A 5,869-nucleotide genomic window follows, 5' to 3' on the forward strand; every position below is an offset into this window, starting at 1 on the left:
AGGTTCGAAAGAGTAGCAAGTCCTCATCTTCGCGGGAATCGGGAACCGACCCTTTTAAACCCTTCGTGCGGAGCCATTCTTCCCGGTATGAGCAGAGGGGGGATGGAGGGAAGATGGAGGGAAAGTGGGGAGGATGGAGGGAGAGGGAGGGAAGGGGGATGGATGGATGGAAGGAGGGGGAGGGAGGGAGGGAGGAAGGGAGAGGGAGGAAAGGGAAGAGAGAGAGGGAGGGAGGGAGGGAGAGGGAGGAAGGGGGAGGGAAAGAGATGGAGGGAGGGTGGGAGGGTGGGAAGGCTGGAGGGAGGGTGGGAGGGTGGGAAGGCTGGAGGGAGGGTGGAAAGGTGAGAAGAGTGGAAGGAAAGGGAAGAAGGGTGGAGGGAGGGTGGGAGGGAGGGAGAGGGAGAGGAAAGGTGAGAAAGTGAAGAGGGTTGAGGGAGAGGGAGGAAAGGAAAGGAGGGAGGGAAGGTGGGAAGGGTGGAGTGAGTGAGAGGAAGGGGGAGGGATGAAGGGAGGGAAAGATGGAGGGTGATCGATAAATAATGTTGAGTATTTTATTTCATTTTTCCCCAGTTGTTACTCTAACCGCGACTCTTCGTTAGCGACCATTATATTAAAAAAAGAAAAAGAAAATCCCGTATTTCGCTACACACATTCAAGTTTTAGTACACAATCTTCTATCCCAGCAACTATAATGATGCACACGAGTCCCTCTCCAGAGCATCTCTCGCTCCCCTAATGATAATGACGCTGGCCGAGTCCCTCTTTCTTGTCACCTGCTGCCCCCCGCCTGCTCGCTGCCCCCTGCCCTCTGCCGCCTGCTCGCTGCCCTCTGCCCTCTGCCGCCTGCTCGCTGCCGCCTGCTCGCTGCCGTCTGCTCGCTGCCCTCTGCCCTCTGCCGCCTGCTCGCTGCCGTCTGCTCGCTGCCCCCTGCCCTCTGCCGCCTGCTCGCTGCCCTCTGCCCTCTGCCGCCTGCTCGCTGCCGCCTGCTCGCTGCCGTCTGCTCGCTGCCCGCTGCCCTCTGCCCCCTGCTCGCTGCCCTCTCTCGCCTGCTTGTTGATCTCTCGCCTGGTTGTCTTGCCTGCAGATGCCCTGCTGTCGCTCTTGTCCTGCCCCTGAACCTCACTGCTGACCCCCCTTTCATCCTCTGAAACGGATACCCCAGCCGTACGAAGGCGCATGTGCTTTCTGTGCTTCGAAAAGTGAGACACGCCATCTCTTACCTTCATCCATACACTAGAAGCCGCCTTTTTCCGCTTGCATTCGTTTTCCCAGTTGCAGACGCCTTTCCAGGTGCAGACGCATTTCCACAGGTAACATCGCAACTGAAGAGGCACCGCACTATATCTAGTCTGCAACTGAAGACTGCTATTCTCGCTACAGTGCAGCATGGCGTCAATATGCTTGACCACGTGGTGAGGGATATCCATAAGAGAGAGAAAGAGAGAAAAAGAATGAGAGAAAGAGAGAGAGAGAGAGAGAGAGAGAGAGAGAGAGAGAGAGAGAGAGAGAGAGAGAGAGAGAGAGAGAGAGAGAGAGAGAGAGATAAATAGATAAAGTGAGAGAAAAAAGAGAAATACAAAGAACAAGAACAAGAGAAAGAGAAAAATAAACAGAGAGAGAGAGAGAGAGAAAGAGAGAGGAGAGCCCATTCGAGGTGAGACTTGAGAGAGGACCTCCATCACCCCGAAAGAGGCAGCAAAGTAGAAGAGACGATTTGCAAAGCCCAGGCAAGACACAGGAGGGGGGAGTGGGGAGGGAGGACGGGGGGGATAGACCACTTCCCCTTTCTCTTGTAACCTCTGTCTCTCTTCCTCCCTTTCCCTCCCACCTCCATCCACGTTCTCTACTTCTCCCTCCTCCTTTTCCCCCCTCCTTCCCCTTCCCCCTCCCCCCCTCATTCCTGGTCTCTGGGACATTTCATGGACATCATTGTTGAATCAAAATGTTGCCATCACTCGTATTGCAAATATTCCAGGGACGGTTTTCCTCTCTTCTTCCTGCCTCCTTCCCTCCTCCCTCTTCCTACTAAATCTCTCTCTCTCTCTCTCTCTCTATATATATATATATCTGTCTATCTCTCTCTCTATCTATCTCTTCCTCTCTCTCTCTCTCTCTCTCTCCCCTCCCCCTCCTTCTCTCTTCTCCTCTCTCTCTCTCTCTCTCTCTCTCTCTCTCTCTCTCTCTCGTCTGTCCATCTGTCTGTCTGTCTCTCTCTACCTATCTCTCTCTTCTTCTTATCCCCAGTTGTTTTCCACACTCTCCTTCCCTCTCCCGCCCCCCCCTCTCTCTCTGTCTGGCTGTTTCTCTCTGTCTCCCCCCCCCTCTCTTTTTATATCTCTTTTTTTTAAGCAATTTGCGTCATCATTTGTCCTCCCCGTTGCAACTTTCTTCCGGAAAGTATTCAACAGCGGCTCTTACGAGGCAGTGAAATATTGCTATATTTGCATCTTGCATCTTGCATGTGCTCGCATCTGTCCGTCTCCTTAACGGGGTCGCGCTTATGCATGTAATTATGAATGCGTTTGTACACTCACAAGTTCTCGCTGTGCACGGGCGTATGTATCTGTGTATAAAAACAAGGATAATGACATATATACTTTGCATATGTACATTAAAACGCGCGCTGCACACACACACACACACACACACACACACACACACACACACACACACACACACACACACACACACACACACACACACATTACTCATGAAATCCAATAATAAAAACAATATGAACTGCACCAATAATAGCACTTTATTGCGTGTGAAATATACCCTTGGGAAGCGGACAGAGTTTAGAGACAAAATCGTGTATGAAAGAGAATTTATTTGCCTTTAAATCCTAAATGATCATAATGGCTTTACTCGGTGAAAATAACAATGGCTGTTGTTTCAAGGCATTCATTTCAGGGGGGGGGATGACAAAATATTTTTTCCAATCCAATCCTTTTTCTGATTTAGGATTATGATATTTTAACTGAATGACCAGTGGGATTTTTATCAATTTTGAATATTTGATTTTTCTCTTCCTTTTGTATGTGAAGGAGAGAGAGAGAGAGAGAGAGAGAGAGAGAGGAGAGAGAGAGAGAGAGAGAGAGAGAGAGAAGGGGGAGGGGGAGAAGAAAGAGAGAAGGGATAGAGAGAGAGGGTGGGAGCAGTGAGAGAGAAGGAGGGGATGGAGCGGAGGAGGGAGGAGGTAGGGAGGGAGGATGAGAAGGAGGGAGTAGTTAGATGAGATTGGAGAGGAGGGAGGAGGAGGAAGGAGGGAGGGAGGGAGGGAGGGAGAGAGAGAAAGAGAGAGAGAAAGAGAGAGAGATATGGAGAGTGAGAGAGGAGGGAGGAAGGGAGGGGAGGGAGGGAGAGGAGGGGAGGGAAGGGAGGGAGGGAGGGGAGGGAGGAGGGAGGAGGGAGGGAGGGAAGAGAGGATATGGGAGAGAGAGAGAGAGAGAGAGAGAGAGAAGAGAGAGAGAGAGAGAGAGAGAGAGAGAGAGAGAAAAGACTAACGGAGAAAGACAGACAAATAGAAAGCAGATAAACGGACAGACAGGCAGACAATGGAAAGAATGTGAGAGAGAGAAAATTCCAGAAAAAAACACAAGAAATATCGCATTTAATTTACTGGTCATAATTACACTGCAGATCATTTTCCATTATAACCCCCCCCCCCCAACCCCCCCCCCCCCCTCCTTCATCGCTCCCTCTTTCCATTCTGCCTTTACTCTCGTCCTTCCTCTTTTTCTCCTCTCATCGTCTCCTCTCTCTCTCCATCTCTGTCAATCTATCAGTTCCCATCTATCTCATCTCTGCTCTCGTCTCTTTCTCCTCTCTTCTCGTTTCTCTCTCTCTCTTCTCCTATCTTCTCTTTCTCGTCTCTTCTCTTCCTTCTCTTTTCTCTCCCCCCCTCTCTCTCTCCCCCTCTCAACTCTTCCCCATCCTTCCCTCTCTCTCTCTCGCCTCTCTCTCTCTCTCCATCCCCCTTCTCTCTCTCTCCCTCTTTCTCTCTCTTTTCTCTCTCTTTTTTCTTTTCTCTCTCTCTCTCTCTCTCTCCTCCTCTCGTCTCTCCCTCCTTCCATCCAGCTCCCTCCCTCTCTCGCCGACACTCTATCGTCTCAAGTCTCTCTCCTCTCTCGTCTCAGGAGCTCTCTCTCTCTTTTCCCGGTCGTCCTATCTCTCCCACTCTCTCATTACTCTCCCTCCTCTCTCGTCCTTCTCACCGTCTTCACTTCCTTCTCTCTCCTCTCTTTCTCTCTCTCCTTCCTCTCCTCTTCTACTCTCTCTCTCTCCCTCTTCTCTCTCCCTCTCTCTCTCTCCTCTCTCCCCTCTCTCATCTCACTCCAGTCTCGCGTCTCTCCCCGATCTCCGCCAATTCTTCCCTCTCTCCTCTCTCTCTCTCCGCCCCTCCTCGTCTCTCCTCCGCCCGTCTCCTCTCTCCTCTCTCTCTCATTCTCTCTCTCTCTCTCCTCCCTCTCTCACTCAGTCTTTCTCAACCTCTCTCTCTCTCTCTCTCCCTAGCTCCTCCCCTCCCCTCCCTCCCTCCCGCACTCCCTCCCGACTCTCTCCCCAATGCCCTCTCTCTCTCTCTCATCTCACATCCGGGTCTCTTCATCCTTCTTCATCTCCTCCCCATCCTCTTTCCATCTCCTCCGTCGCTCGGTCTCATCCCCTCTCTCTCTCAATCCTCCCTCCATCTCTCCCATCTCCATCTGTTCGTCGCTCTCTCTCTCTCTCTCCTCTCCTCCCCCTCCCCCTCTCTCTTCGCCTTTCCCTCCTCCGCCGATTCCCCCCCTCTCTCGTCTCATCCTCGCCTCTCTCTCCCTCTCTCACTCAGTCTTTCTCTCCCTCTCTCTCTCCCTCCCTCCCTCCTCTCTCTCTCTCTCTCTCCCCCTCCTCCTCCTCATTCACTCTCTCTTCTCTCCTCACTCTCACTCTCTCATCACGTCCTCTTCGTCCCCCCCTCTTCTCCGCCTCACTCCCTCGTCTCCCCCTTCTTCTGGTTCCTCTCCCCCGCTCTCTCTCCACACTCCGCCGTCTCGCTTCGAGTCCCTCTCCTCTCTGTCCTCATTCTCTCATCCCTCTCTCTCTCTCAGTCTTCTCTCTCTCTCCTCTCTCTCCTCCCTCAACACGTCTCCTCCTCACTCTCTGCATCTCACTCTCCATCGATCTCTTCTTTCTCGCCTCTCTCTTCTCATCTCTCTCTCGCCCTCTTATCATCCTCTCCGTCTCTCTCTCTCTCTCTCCTCTCTCCCTCGCCGTCACTCATCAGTCACTCAGTCTTTCTCTCCCTCTCTCTCCTCTCCTCTCTCGTCCATCTTCTCTCTCTCTCTCTCTCGATCTCACCTCCCTCGATCACTCATCTTTCTCAACCTCTCTCTTCTCTCTCTCCTCCTCTCTTCCCTCCCTCCCTCCTCTCCTCCTCTCTCTCCCTCTCTCTCTCTCTCCTCTATCCATCCTCACCCTCTCTCCCCCGGATCTCTCTCTCTTCCCTCTCCTTCACCTCCCCTCCTCCAACTCTCTCCTACGCTCTCTCTCTCTCAGCCTCTCTCTCTCTCCCCCTCTCATCTCCTCTCCGACTGTACTCAAATCTCTCTAATCTTCTCTCCTGGTCGTCTCTCTCCTCTCTCTTCTCTCCGTTCCCCTCTCATCTCCTCCTCCCCCCTCTCCCTCTCTCTCTCTCCCTCTCTCACTCAGTCTTTCTCTCCCTCTCATCTCTCCCTCCTCCCTCCTCTCTCTCATCTCTCTCTCTCTATCTCTCCCTGCCGCAGCTCGTCTCCTCTCACTCTCTCCTCGTCACATCTCGTCCCCTCTCACTCCCGCTCCTCTCTCTCTCTCGTCCTCGTCTCTTCCCTCCCTCTCTCCTCAGTTTTTC

The sequence above is a fragment of the Penaeus monodon genome, chromosome 2 (genome assembly GCF_015228065.2).
Source record: "Penaeus monodon isolate SGIC_2016 chromosome 2, NSTDA_Pmon_1, whole genome shotgun sequence".
Lineage (NCBI taxonomy): Eukaryota > Metazoa > Arthropoda > Malacostraca > Decapoda > Penaeidae > Penaeus > Penaeus monodon.